The sequence below is a fragment of the Anopheles gambiae genome, chromosome 2 (assembly GCF_943734735.2).
Source record: "Anopheles gambiae chromosome 2, idAnoGambNW_F1_1, whole genome shotgun sequence".
Lineage (NCBI taxonomy): Eukaryota > Metazoa > Arthropoda > Insecta > Diptera > Culicidae > Anopheles > Anopheles gambiae.
Genome location: NC_064601.1, coordinates 1,009,329 through 1,024,849, shown reverse-complemented (window position 1 = coordinate 1,024,849; position 15,521 = coordinate 1,009,329). Strand labels below are relative to the sequence as shown.

General features: G+C 48.5%; 1 protein-coding gene across 14 annotated transcripts in view; it reads right to left on the bottom strand.

Moving 5' to 3' along the window:
• LOC3290433 (homeobox protein cut) overlaps window positions 1–15,521 on the bottom strand; it is a 169,516-nt gene that overhangs the window by 140,118 nt on the left and 13,877 nt on the right. The gene's annotated exons all lie outside the window — the stretch shown is intronic.

Here is a 15,521-nt window from a genome sequence, read left to right as displayed (position 1 = left end):
GTTGTTTTGGGTTGGGGAACGAACGAGATCCTTCGTTTGATTGTTTCCTACTGGTAAAAGAGCAAAAATTGGCAGGAAAAATGCCATGAATGGTAAACAAACGGCGCAACTATTCGTCAAGAAATCCTTCTCGAAAGCGCTTGAGGTTGTGGGGGACAAAACCTAGCAAAGGGTCAAAACCACGGGGTCAACATTGATCAAATACCGGCCACAAAAACGAAAGTTTTCCTCCACCCCTCCTTCGGACAGTGCTTGTTGATCCCACCCACTTTCGGTTGACCAATATTTGCATAGGAATTTGATTAAAACTATCATCGGCCACAAATTTGACAGATAAAGGGCGAAAGGAACAGTCCGAACGGTCCAGCTGTGTGGGTCGATTCTTCTCCCTTCACTCACCTGGGCCGGCTAACTCGGCCTGTGCTATTGAATATTCAAAAGTGGAGGGGCAGATGGGCATTGTGTTCAAATTGATTACAATCAACGATTCGATTTGCTTTCGCTTTGCGCTCCCTTTCGCCCCAAGATGACGATCAATCGAACGGAACCGATGCCATTTAGTGGACCTCACAGGCAGTGTGGCGACAAGTGGGCACGCGACAAGTGACCTCCTATTAACGCCACCGATCGGCTGCCCTGTTAACACGATCGATCGAGGGTAAGACAATAAGGAAATGCCAATACACCCCTCCAGTGACACATCGGGTCGGGGACCTACCAGAGAGACCCGCGGACAAACGTCAATCAGCGTTCCATTGTGTGGCCGTCGTCAATTGAGAGCCGTGTTTAACGCTGCTTTTATTGATCTTTTGTGTGTGTGTATGTGGTTCCGGTTCGATGGTGATGATGCCGGCATGTATTTCCCGCAGGAAAGTCAGAAGGGACTCACATTCTCGCCTCTACACACACGCGTACACCTCACATATTGTCGCTTCGAATTCGATACCTATTACGAACGATTGGTAAGGAAAAAGGGGGAAAGTTTGGCAGAGAATTTTCGGGTGCAAAACCATCGAAATAGTTGCTGAAGGGTCGACGGTTGTTGCGGAAGATAGCGGTCGTGTTTTTTTCTGCATTTTCTCTTTTCTGTCCTTTGTTGGGCTGTATTGTTTGTTGTTTTTCCCCGGTTTGTCGAAATTGGGTGTTTCGGGTTTCCCGATCTTGTTTGCAGAAATTGATCCGCAGAAGCCCCTTTTTTGCGGACAAACAACAAGTAGTCAATACATCATCATTAATCAGTGATTGAAGGCTCGATAATTGGCAAATAGGAGGAAAGGGCAAATCATCCCAAAAAAAGGAAGCAAACAGGCCAACGGGAAAAGGGGAAAAGCATATGTCAGGCGAGGTGCTGGCGCAGGGGGAATTGCGATTGTTGTTTTTATTTTTACATTTAACCCAACTAATGTGCCTTTATTTGTTGATTTTCTCGCTCGCTCGCCTCTCACCCGGGATGTTATCGACTTACCATCGACGCACCGCCAAATAGGTTGTTGTTTTTTTTAATGTGTTTGCATTACAACACTTGCTACCTTCCTCTTGCACTTCTCTGTCTTTTCTCTGTGTATGTCTCTGCTCACAACCTTGACGTAACAGCGCGTCCATTCGTGGCCGATCGCCCCCCAAAGCCCACTCAACTCAACTAGCCGCCTCGGGGGAGAAAAGGAAAAGCCCGGTGTGGCGGAAACTTGGTGAGAAAAATGAAAATTCCACGTGGGAAAACCAGTGCTCGTGCTCGACGAAAGCGACAAAGGTATGCGAATGTGGCTGAGTGCAGAAAGAGGCAAAACAACATTCACTGGACAAGAGGGGGTGAGGGGGGACTGAGGATGGTGTGGAAAACTATAACATAATGCTGCAATAATTTATGTTTATTCCCATTGTGTGTTTATTACTTGACGGTGTCTTAGTGTGTGTGTGTGTGGTGGCATGAAAAAATGGTGGTAGAAATAATAAAGCCACAACACCTAACGATGGTCTCAAGTCGACGACGAAGGGAAGGTGGCTTCTGCACTGGTCACAAGCGGGGGGAGAGACTGAACGAAGGCTCGAGAAGGCAATCACGTGAATGATTTTGATCCACATCACGTTAACAAACACCCTCGTGGCGAAGTAATGTGTGTGTGTGTGTGTGGGCCTGTGCAAAAGGAAGAGTAAAAGAGAGGGCACAACGCCACGCGAGCGCCACGGCAGAGATCATTGACTGGTATGTTGTTATTGCAAAGCAACGGCTGCAGCTGCAGTTGCTGCACCGCTCCCCGCCGCATGATGAAATGCAGTTCAGCCGTTGAAATGCGAGTTTCATATTTGGAAGACAGTTTTCCCTCGAGTACACAATGCAATCGAGGTCATTATTATCAGCAAACATGCACCGACCCGAGCTGCAGCCACTCAGAACTGCAGGCGCACGAGCGCGAAGGGTTCTTGTGGGCCCGGGTTCGAGCAAAAAAGGAATTTGAACGATTGAATATGCATCAAATCTAATGATCTGCGTGTTGCACTTGCAACAAAGCCAGCAGCGTGTATGGGTGTGTATGCGCGTCCCGTTACCCCATGGCATCTCGTGGCTCATTAGCCCCTGTGCCGGAAGTGAACGATTCTCGTCGACCCGCATCGGGTATCGAGCCCACTTGCCCGACCGAAGGAACGTTGTCTCCGAACTAATTTAGATTGTCGAAGAGATTACCGAAGGAATCAATTAAAAATGTGTAATACGCCACCCATTACGAGGGAGCGCACTGGGCAAACTTTCTCGCTGATCCCCTTGTCAAACCACGGCACCTTGTGTGCGCTCCGAATCCGCAAACAAATCGGGAACCAAAAGAACGACCGGGTGCCGGTGGTTTGAGGACAAATTTTGATTTATACTTTTGTTTGTTTTTAATCTTCGAACGGGTTGATGTTGTCGTTACGCCCGGTGAAAATCCACAAGTGAGGGGGTGGTGGTGAGGTGGGGGCTGTATTCCAGGTTAATCAATTGATTGTGTCTCGACAACCCTTTCATCATCGTCAACCCCCTTTGGAAGTGTCCACGCTTTTCCTCGTCCCCCCCTTCCCCCTTTGTGCGAAGGGAGTTTGTCTCTTAAGCCCTAGTGCAAACATATCAGAGAAGCCGTTCCCGATAAGAATCTCTTTGATGTGTCTCTTTGCCTCTCTCTCGCTCTTTGCGAGTGTTTGCGTTCTGCAGCCAGCGTTCGAGCGTACAGCCCGAACAGAACTAATGCGGCGAGGGAGAACTCGACAGGCGCAGTGGCAAAGAGCCTAACGATAAATCGTAAAAATCGAAAGATTAATTTACCGATATCGCTCGAATTTCAAACCCGTTGCAGAATGCCCCGGAAAGAGGGTTGGAAGGGTGGGATATGGATCAATGCGTTTCGCAGACAGAGAGAGAGAGAGAGAGACCCAATGATGAGCTTCATTCGCCTTTCGTTCGTCGGGCGGAAAACACTTTACGGATTTTCTTCCAGCTCCCCCAGCAAAGAATTATCGATAATTAACCAGCTCCAGTTTGCACTACTCCCTGTTAGCCCGCTAGTGTTGATGCTGTCGGCACACTGATGATGAGGACGGGTGGTGCTTTTTTCTAAATGAATTTTAATTAACAATCAGTAAAAGTTCATTGCTCGCCCGCATCAAGTATCGGGACTGTATCGGTGCGTTGAGGCCGTCGCTTTTTTACAGCTGTTTGTGCTTTTAAGGCAAGCAATAGCGTCGTACTGTAGTGCAGTTTTATTGATTTCTTGCGTCATTCCTGACTGGCACTGGCTGAGAACGACCGCCCCGAATACGAAATTCAATTAAATGTTTATGTGATTCTGATACCGATCATCTTCTGAATGTGCTTTGAAGGTCATTGGAGCGACTGCAGATTGCAATTTAGTGGAGTTCGATTCTGTGCCTTCTTCGCACGCATAATGAGGCAGACCGTTTTTTTGTTTGTTGAGGAACTCCTTCGAAAGAAAGGCAATGTTTGCGCTGAGAATTTTGACACATGGGCGTCATAATGACCGATTGGGAGGACGGTGAAACGAGCCTTTGTTGCGGGAAGCTTCACCGTCTTTTCTTTTTCTACATCGCCGATTGCCGATACCGGAATGGGTCCATTAAATTCGAATAAACCAAATCCCTTGCCATCAAATCAATCGCTCCAAGCGCTGCCACTAGCAGAGGAGTAAAACGGGAGGGAAGTACATAAAAACAACGATCAAATCGCGTGTTTGACCGGTTCGAACACGAACCCGCCTCGGAACCGTTCAATCGTGCACAATTTTCTCATCGGCTTCGCCCTTCGCCCACCCGAGGGCGGCCAACTACATTCCACCCACCCGAGTGCGAGTGGATGATGTTGATGATGATGTGGATAGTATGTAAAAATTACACCACCAAATTTAACCTGCACACCTCCCCCTGTGTGGAAGACGCACCGGTCGGGCGTCTTGGGAATTGGAACATTAGAAATCCATCGAACAGCCAGTGGCCTGGGGGAGGGAGTCGGTGCTGACGGGAAGGCACGCCGGTGTGGGCACGAAACAAGTGCTGAAACTCATAAATATCGTTTCCCACTATTTATTGGAAATAAATATAAATTTCTTGTTTTTACGATCGCTTTTCTGTAACGGGCGTAGAAGCCAAGGGTGTATTAGTGTGCGCGGGGTTCGTTCCCTCTTTTCTTTTTTTCCGTTTCGCTGGTCGCTTCCATCGCTGTCGTCGACGCTGCTACTGCACGAATCGAACGACACGACTGCGCCCGCTGGCGTCTTTGCCGGGGGAAAATCAAAACGACAACTATATTTTTACGGTCCCCCAGTCCAAGGGTATTTCCTTCACATTTACAGCCCGGGCCCGGGTGGGTGACTAAAGCAACGTTGCCCGCCCGCTGTCAAATCGAGTAGCACCCACTAATAAATCGATCGACGAAATGTGGCCCGTTCTTGATTCAAGCGTGCTGCTTTTCCTCCCCACTTTCGTTCGTTTGCGTTTGATTTCCCGGCGCACGGTAGCCGGGTGTAGGAAAATGTATGCCAGTGTGTGGGTTTATTATGTTGCACCATTCATGTCCCCAATGTTGACCGATTTTTATTCATAGCCGGTGTGGCGAGGTGGCCGAATCTGAAAACCGCGCTTGCTGCCGCCACTCCCTGTGCGCCAACGATGACAACATGTGAAAAGTGTCAATTTTAAAATTCGATGCGCCTTTGATACCCGTGCCCGTATGTGTGTTTGTCTCTTACAGCACATAACAGCAACAGCAGCAACAACAAAAAACCGACTCATCTTGCTCTCTCTTTTCTTTTTAATAGCCTTTTTCTTTGAGGCAATATACATATTTCACTGCGCGTTTCACACAACGCGGTTTTATGATCTTTGACAGGGGAAAATCTTTCGCTTCCGCCATCCCGGGCGGCGCTAGAGCAGGCGTATCTTTCCCGTTCGAAGAACCGAGCATCGTCAACGTTCGACAGCTAATTTACAAGTGGAATGAAAATAAGATACGGCAAACGAACCAACAGAAAAAAAAACCGTCCCGTGTACAAGCGCAGAACGATCGGCAGAACGAACGAGCATGAAAAGTGTCCCAACTTTATGGGCGGCTTCGAAGGAACTCCGGGTTACCGAAATTAAGCAATAAATTTTCAAATTGAAAGCAGATGATGGTTGTGCCTTGCCAGCTCCCGAACACATCATACAAGCACACACACTTATTCACTCCTATACAGACAGCACTTGCTGATGACGACGACGATGGCGAAGACGACACCGTAAATCGATCGAATCGAATCGAGCGTGTGGGTTTTCCGCGTCATTTTGATGTGACGCACGATCACGCAGCATGAGCATCGAACGCATGATCGCAAACACACCGCAAACACGCAACGAGCAAACGAACGGACGGACGGACGGAGTCGCTTCATCGGGAAGCACCGGTGCGTGTGGTTGACCTTTGCGCGAGTCCGATCGATATCAATCACCTGTCCGTGTGTCCGTGTGTGTCCGTGTGTGTCCGTGTGTGTGTGCAGGAAGCCGCAAAACATTCCAAAACAACCCTCCCTAAACCCCGAAATAACACACGCCGATCCGATCGATTCGATAATTCATATAAATATAATTCTCATCCATTAATTAATTCCTTCATGCAATGTTCCTCATTCCGACACGGACACTCACACACACACACGAGCAAACGACCCTGTTCCCTCCATCAAACGTCACCGCACCTGTCGAAGATCCATCTTTTTGACCCCTTTTTTCCTTCGATCGAGCGCTGTTCGATAGGAAAAATCGAACCAACCAGCACAGGCCCAGGCATTAGGACCTAATTCGATCGGTTTCGTGCGTGAGAGGCGCCTAATCATTAGCTCGCTCCGGAGTGGCAAACCCAACGTCAGCGACAAGCGGTGGAGTGCGTGTGTGAGCCGTGCGGTGCTCGCAACTCATCCCTCTTCCAATGCCACGCACTTGCTCATCTGTCAGCCGGCTGACTAAAATACTTTCATCGTAAAATTTAATGTTAATTGTGTGGATCTTCTTTCCGTCGGATGCCTGCTAGCTTGTTTACCGTTTTACGGCTGTGTGTGGCAGTAGCTTCAATGTGAGAATGTGCGTGCTTTAAAGAGCGGGAAAGCCCAGCATTTGCACAAAAAACCGTTGCGTTGTCGCTCGCATTTGATACATCAGGTATTAAATTCCCCGTTTCCCGTTTGAAGGTTTTTGTGCCAGTGAGGTGCATTGGTGCGCGCGTTGTGCTAAAAACCGGAGCACCTTCAACTGTGTCATTGTCAACGGTGGGGCACAACGCGACGGGGAGGAAGAGGAAGGGACGCCTAATGCCGAAACTTTTCGTCAACATTTTAACCAACCCACCGGCAACTCGCTCCATCGTGTGTGATCTGCTCATGTGGTGATAACCGCACGCATCGGTATGCACCATCCACCCTTCAATGAGCACCAGATGCAGCGTGCCTTGCACCGACACGACGATGACACACTGCTAACTCGCCTGTCATCTTCCTGTGCTCGGTGCCGCTCTTGTCATCAACCATTATTTCATTAGAACGAAAGTGAGATTTTCTTCCGCCTGCTGCTGCTGCTGCTGCTGCCGGAAATGTGGCCAGCGCCGGGACGGGAGAAAGTTTTCCGTTTGGCTTCTCTCTCCGGGTGTGTGCTGTGGCGGCGAACGCAACCGGCGAAAAGTACTTTAATTTGTACACCTCAACCAACGAGCCCAACCTCACAACGGCAAGTTCTCATAAGCATACGCATATGTGCCGGGGGTGTGTGTCAGTGTGTAAAGCCTGTCGTAGGGAGTGAGGGTGGTGGATGATGCTCATTTAGGCAGCACACTCAAGGAACTACTGTATGACAGGAGCGCGTGGCGCGGTGGAAAGGATGTTGTAAAACTTTTGCTTTTACTTTCCTCGACCACCACACCCTCATCGCCACAGCCTAGTAGGAGCTCCGTTAAACGGCTCTATGTCCTGTCCATGTCGGAAGTATGAAATTGTAGCAGCCCAACACACACACACGCGCGCGCTTAAAGCCGGATTTTAGGTTTTTGCATCGACACTCTGGGGGACATACACACAAACACTGGCACTCCATCGTCTGATCGAGCTTCGGCCTGATGTTCGGCAACAGGCAGCACACACCACAAAAGCCGGCCCACCATTTAAAGCGACTCCGCCGAAGGGAAGGGAAGGACCCACGGACCATATTCATCGAGTGGTAAGAATAGCAATAACAGCTTGTCACCCGATTTCGGTGGTGGCTTTAAATATTATTAGATTTTAATACAAAATAATCACATTAACACCGTGTTTCGTGCAGCCGAGCCGGGAGGTTGAGGCGTTGTCTTGGCATCGAGGCAGGAACAAACCACGCGTGTGTGAGTCAGCCACGGGATGTGAACACGCCGATCGCGACACATCGCTGCCGTTGATTAATTCCCAGAACCCGTTTGCTCCACTGTTTTTGGCCTTTCTCAGGCGAACACATACCCCAATCGTTTATTGTATTTCGCCGAAAAGTGTAAGCACTTCTGCTGCGTGTGAGCACACAAGTCTCGCTCTCTCCGTGGCCCGTAGAATGATGATTGATATATCACTTTACAAAACCCCACGCGAACCGCATTTACCGATATTGAAATTCATTGTGAAAGATAGCTTTTTTACTGCCCGAGCTCGAGCGACAAGTTATGAATGTGAAAAACGCTGCCTTCTGTTGGTGGGAACGAACGGGATAACGCACGGCTTTAACAAATCAATTAATACACCAACACAATGCCGCCCTGGCTCGTTAGTGCACGGGCACGTGTGTTTTTCTTTCGTGTGGTGGGCATGGCCACCGACAAACAAAAAAATAAGGCTTCCCGTGTTTTTGGGCCGTGAAATGAGAAGCGAGTCGGCGTTTTATGGCCCAAACATGATCATCAATACATTTTACCGATTTTCGGGATTTTCGGGAGTGCGTGAATAAAAGGGGCAATGGTTTGTGCTTTTTGAAAGCAGAAGGGTCGCCAACACACAATGGAGAACGCTCCCGAATAGCATGAAATTTATTGTATTTTTTGCTCCTGGTTTGGGTTTCATCTGGTAGCCCCCCTCGGTCTCGGTCTATTCGATCGAAACGATTATTAGAAAATAATACGACTATCAAAACCGATGGTGCTGGTGCTAATAGCTCGATGTCTTCTTCTGGCACGGGAAGCAACGAGCAGAGAGTGGCCATAAATTATGATCATCATGTGTACAGCAGTGGTGGCCCACCGAGCAAAGGAATCGAATAAAACGGTTCGGCTCCGATACGAGAATGGCTCGATGATTATTGCTAAAAGCCGTACAGAAAGAGCAATGAAGGAAAAAACACCATCACACACACACATCTAATTCATATCGAGAGAGAAAGAGAGAGAGAGAGAGAGAGAGAGTGGTGGCAGTGGATGGGCACAATCGCTAAATAAAAAGGACGTTTGCAGAACTTGAAGCACTTGGCAGGAGTTTGGCCGGATTATGTGGTCATGGGGAAATGGCTTTCAGTCATGTCGGGCGGTCGGTCGGGCGAGCATATGGTCGAGAAACATGGCTTATGGGGCCATGGGTTTGGGTGTGAGTGTTTTTTGCCCTTCTCCTTTTGATGGGTTTTTGTCGCACATTCGATCGTGGGGATGTGTAATGTGAAAGATGATAAATTATCGACTGTCGCGTTTGTTTTCTTTCCTTTTCGTTGCTCGCTCTACCACACACGGCTCACACTCTCACTATCACACTATCAGCTTGTTTGCAAATGCGTCGCTCCCGCTTGCTCGATATCTCCAGGAGACATCGGCCACCTCACGGCCCCGCGGGGCAGACAGATGATGATGTTTTATTAATCCCGATCCACAGAACCTACGGGCGCGCTTCCCGACCTGAATCGAAATCCAAAACGCCACGACAGACCTCATCGACAACCCCGTAGAGGAGGATGGGTTTCGTTATCAACAATCATTTTTCGAAACATCACACCGCGTGAGGCGACCCGACCCTACCCCGGTTTTTTGGCGGATGCCACTCCGGTGGGAATTGAAACTAGTTTTCTCCGCCCTGTTATTTTACAAACGGTCCTTAATGTCGGCCCCTTTTGCGCCGCTCGCATCATCACAATCAAACAACACCACAGACGCAAATCGGTACTGTATCGAATGGAATGGTGTGTTTGGATGGAAAACTACTCATTTCCCTACGCCGGATTTTCAAACGACGTTTATGTGTGTGAGTGCTCGTTGTTTACCCCAATGATTTGAGAAATAATCAAACGGATAACGAACAAATGGACAAATTCGACGCAAATCCACTGGATGGTAGCGGAATTGCGCCAGATCCTTGCGGCGCCCGTTCCGTTGGGACCATGACACCGCACTGCCGGAACCGGTTTTCCAGCCCTGCCAATGGATGCAAAGCAGGCAGTGATGGGATTTCTTTTTTTTTTTTTTTGAAATGAAGAGAACAGAGCGAGAGAAGGAAAAAACGCGATTATTCAGCCGCGCAACTGTCACGGCAAAGGAGGAAAAAAAGACGCAACATCAAGGATGGCATGAATCGAAACCGGAAAAAGGGATTTACTACTCGAATTAAATCAATATGGATAGGAAAAGCATGCGGTAGTGGTGTGAAGGGAACAACGCATAATGCTGCCATAGTAGGGCCTTGCACACCATTTTTGACAGCTTTGAACAATAAACTTTAATTTATGGGCTGGTTTTGGTGGAAATCGGTGGCTCCCGAAGATTCAGGACGTAGTTTTTTCCTTCCGGCGGTGGCTTCGCACCGTGTCTGCTAAGTGCATCCGTTTGCCATGGCCGGAAGTTAATAGTTTTTGCCTGAATAGTGGCTCAAGAGGAAGAAAATTGCTTTCCTTTTGAGTGCTCGTGCAGGAGAAAAGATGGAATGGTTTATGGGCGACAGATTTACACAGATGGAAGTAACGGCAAACGGTTGCACAGTCTGTCACGCGTTACTGAACCGACTTGTGGAGCTTGTGATATTGAATAGGAAGGAGGAAAGGGAAAACATGATTGAAAACTCCTCCAACGATGCGCCTAATCACGGTCGATGCTTTTATCCGTGGCCAGTCACTTTGCTCGGTGCATCTAAAATGCAAGACTCATTAAAAAGCGAGTGAATGACGCCTGTCTGCATCGTGACCGGAGGTCGTATCTTGTTTTTTTTTCTGTGTTTCGGGCTCCGAGCCATGCTTCCCGTAGGCTGTAGTAGCTTGTGGATCGATTCAATTCGATTTCGATACGACCACGCTGAGGCCTGAAGCCGGTAGCTTGACCGAGCCTATGACATGGAGCCTTATGCCGGAAGCAGTTGTCCTGGAAGCAGAACAGCATGCCTGACGCTTGAGCCGGCGAAACGAGACAGAAGCTTCCGGCAGACACGACCTCTCCGGTCAGGACAGCGCAGAAAAGCAGGTCAAACAGCAGGCTCGCTCACGCTCCCAGGCGAGTCTCAACTTTGGCGAAGCTTCAATACAGGAAAAGGGCTTTCCACTTGTTTATCTATCCGTCTTAGCGTCAGGCGTCCAACGGCCGGAAATAGCGCCCGAGCCCAAGCACAGGCTTGAACAGGCTGTACTATTTATAATTAATCATTATTTATTTACCCATTGATTGAAATAAGCTTTGCGTCGAAGGTGCAGCCCCGAAGCCCCGGCTGGGGCCGACATGCAATTGTGTCATTTTCCCAATACCCTGGGAGGAAATGCAGCAGCGAGTGAGCCGCGCGCGGGTGCTGGAAAAGCGTTTTATCGCAATTATGAAATCTCACTATCGCATGCCAAGGTGGTTCTTTACCGTGGTGGAAGCGAACAATCCTTCCTTCCGTTCATTTCGCGGGCTGTTGGCCGGTGCAAAAAAGCCGGTGCCACAAACGGTTTCCGAAGCCGAACGATAATTACATCAATTTTCAATCCGTTTTCCCCGATTAAGCGACCAACCGTTAGGGGAAGGCGTTAGGCGATGGAAAGGACAAACAAAACCATTTCCCAACGCACGATGCAACCTTTCGTGATGCATCCGTTCCGGGGTAAGGGGTGGGTTGGTGTTTGTTTGATTGCACACCTCGGCACACAAACAACTGTCCGTGTGCGAGTGTGTGTTTGTTTGTAAAGTGCGTGAAAATGCGTATCGGCTGGCGTAAACGGGTGCGTAAATTATTATTTTCAACTATAACGGGGAGGCGGGAAATTAATTATTGAGTATCAATTATCAATGTTTTATCATTTAAAATACTCATATGAGCTGTACAAAATGTGCGTGTTTGTGTTTGGAATGGCGTACAACGCACTCTACCTTTAACTGTAAATGAGAAGTATTTCAGTTCAATGTACACTGTGTTCCCCTGCCCGCCTCTAAATTCTACACTTGTGAGGGTAATTCTTTTTTTCTAACTGCTATGCACATTCTCAGTAGACTTGCACTCTTGTACAAACCCTGATTTTATCACCAGAACGGTGTGTGCAATACGGCTGCAGTACGGCGAGTGTGTGTGTGCAGCGTGTGGCCCCGGTGAGAGTTTTGACGGATGTAAAATGGCGTTTCAACACGCGAAATAGGCTTTGCGTGTTTACCCTGCCGAACAAAACAGGGCAGAGAAAAAAAAACCCGTCCGTCGAGGAAGGTTGTGACGAAAGGGACGAATCGACGAACGAATTCTGACTGCGTTTTTTTTTTGCTATTTCCCCCGATGTGTGTAATCGAATGCAAAGCAGAATGCGGGAGGGGACGAAGAAAAAAAAACGTTAAATGCACCTCCATTGCGAGCGTGTTCAATGAGTTATTTATAAATAATTATCTGCAATCGGATTGTTAGAGCGACAAGTCGCTGGAGGGCAGTGGGCAGGCAGGTTAGTACAGTTTCATGTTAATCAAACGATGCCAACTGTTAGATAAAGTACGAAAATGTATATTAAAACAAACACACACACACACACTTGGCCGAGTCAGTGCGTAATGGAGGTGAACTTTGCGCCGAAGTATTGATTTCGTTCGTACGCAACCGACCAGCCCGAGAAATGCTAAATGGACAGGCAAGCCGGAAAAGAAAAACAATTTCTGTACGCTTATTCACTACAATCAGCAGATAAAGCGAGCATTGATTTATATGGCCCTAGCGCTATCGCCGTTTTTTCCCCATTCCGCAAGACAAAGTGTTGAAATGTGTTGAAGCTTCCACAGTCCACATTTCACTGCCTACACGCACACACGCCTCCGTTGACGTTGTGCACCCGGACACATGCTTGTTGATTCAGGACGAACGGTCTCCCTAGCCACAACACCACCGTAACTGGCGAGCTGTTCTATTTTCCAACGGTGGGCAAAACGACGCCTGTAATCAGTGCAGATCAACGGGGTTGAAAAGTGTGTCAAAGGCCATTACATCCCATTAGAAACTTTTCCCTTTTCATTCACATCAACTCACACACAAACACATACAGGAGTAGAGGCTCGCCATCCTTGACCATATGCACTTGGCATGTGCGAAGAAGTGGGTTACCGCAGCTCGCACAGAAACACGCGTGTTTCCCCCTTTTATTTTATTCGACCAACCAAACCATCCCTGCGGCCAAGCAGCGGCGGGGCCAGCGCGTCCACCGGGCCACTTTTGCTGTTGCGTTTCGAGTACGCACACACGCCACCACCGAACAACGCGCTTGGAGTGCGTTGCGTACAGTTGTGCGTATTTTGTGCGCACCCCGTTCGTTCGTTCGTTCGTTCGTTTACTTTTGCTATCGTTTGCATTGGAGTGTAATTAAAAAACTTCTGCTCCAGAGTAGCCCCAGCCCGATGCATCAGGTGCATTTTGGCGAGTGAGGAAGGAAAATTTCCTTGTTTTCAAGTGTGAACTAGGACACCGTCGCAGTGTGCAGTGTCGGCCTTCCTCGAGGAAAGGAAGCCGACGGGATGTGCTGGGATAATGGAATGGGTGACTTTAAGCCCACCCGATATTAACGCTCCCACCAACAGGCCCAAGCCATTGGTGCGTTATGAAAGCGTATTGCCATAATCTATGATTTATCATCGTTTATTTATCTCATTAGGATGATAATTTGATCCTCCCGGCACGGCACGCCACGGCTCTGCTTCATGTCCGGCACCCGAGTGGTGCTAGTGCAGAATATAATCGCCCTTGCCGAGTAATAAACCCATCATTACTAGTTGCTGTTCGATTCGTGTCCTTCAATCCGCGTGGGCCATTGCGGGGGAAGTGAGTACGTGTGGTTGTGTGAGGCAAAGACATAAGCTTAAGGAAAAACTTTGCCATCAAACCTTGGTGGTAGAGTTTTCTTAATGGGGAAACGGCCACTCCCGGCACTAATGAACCGAACAGGGAGTCTGGTCTCTATAACCCTCCGCAAGATCTTTATCCAATCTTATTTATGAGCTTAATAAATCTTTATATTATTATTAACAAAAATATTGCACTCATTTCGTCCGCCGGGTCCGGCTATTGTCTGCGTGACTTCCGTTCCCTTTGCGGTCGTGATTGGAGGACAGTCGATACTGTTTTCAATTTGTGCGCTTATCGAGCGGACATTCCAAAGAGCGGTGCAAACCGATTGCCATCTTTGCCATACCCGCTCAATCAGTTCCCGCCTGTCCCCGAACAGCATAGAAAAAAGCATGCTCCCACTTCCAACGGTTGATTAGAAAATTGCACCATACACTTCAACCATTCGTCACCGTCTAACGTTGCTTTACGATGTCACCACATCCGGTTTTACAAAAACCGCGGTCCGCGCGATTGGAGATGATTTTCTCCAATTGAATACCTCGCCCATCGGCTGGGCTACCCTGCTGAATACACCCCCCCTAGAACTTCAGTGATCTGTTATTGCCTTTTTTGTTTGTTGATTGGAGAGTGAGAGAAAGAGAGGGCGAGTGCTGTCTGTGTGTGTGTTATTGGCATCGAACCGGTGTGTGGGGATGATTGTGTTTGATGATGAAGGTTACGATATATTTCGCTTTTATCAGCTCGATTGGTCTCTCGCCGTTTGTTGTTTGTTTGGATTTGGATTTGTCCCCCCCCCCCCCCCCCCCCGGTGTGTCCCCGGTGTGTGTGCATTGAGCAGCAACAGTAGCAAACAGACATTCAAAGCCAATCAAGCGCTATGTTATCATTAGAGTCAATTCAGATTCGTGATTTATGTGATCGCGACCACTTTGATAGAGTGTGGAGTTTGACGACGGTGCTGCACTTGCGGGTGAGTGTATTGGGGAAGGATTAGGTCACTAACAGAAACGCACACACTCACACACACACCAGGGATAGCTAGGGAAATCTCCAACATGCTGCGACGAGGTGAGAGCAATTGCGCATCATTGGTTTGTGGTTTGTGGCAGATCGCAAGACACGCATAGGGACTGCGGAAGAAAGCACACACAGCATGGGTCCCGGTCGGTCCCGGCAGCAATCGGAGGAAACCCGATAATGGCGTGCATAAAGCATACAGCAACAGCAACAATAATAATAAACGCCACATGTTGTCTGTCGCGGCGTTATGTTGCCCTTCGTTTCGCATAGCACCGAGCAAGCAGACGCGTGATGAACATTTCGTACAATTTTTCTCACTCCATTTCACAACACAAACTCACACACACACCCGTAGGCAGATCCATAGAAACTGCCAGTGTCTTTGGGGGTGAACGTTCCTTCTTTAAATCCGGTCTTGGTTCCGTACCGTCCGTCCGTTGTGTTTGGGTTTGTCGCCAGAAAATCTGCCATACACCACCACCACCACACCCTTGGGCCGAATCGTACGAACACGAAAGCAAATCTCTCCACCCCCGTGGCTGTGGCTTATTGTCACCGTCTTCTTGCAGCTAGGGCAGCAGTTCCCGGTGACACTGACACTGACACTACAGTACACCAACGGTTCCGATCGATGCGGGAGTAGCATCGATTATTTCTTGTTTTTATTTTACGCTGAATCAACCAGACCCGAACGGTTTGTGGTACGTGGCAAGTGTTCATTCAAGAGCT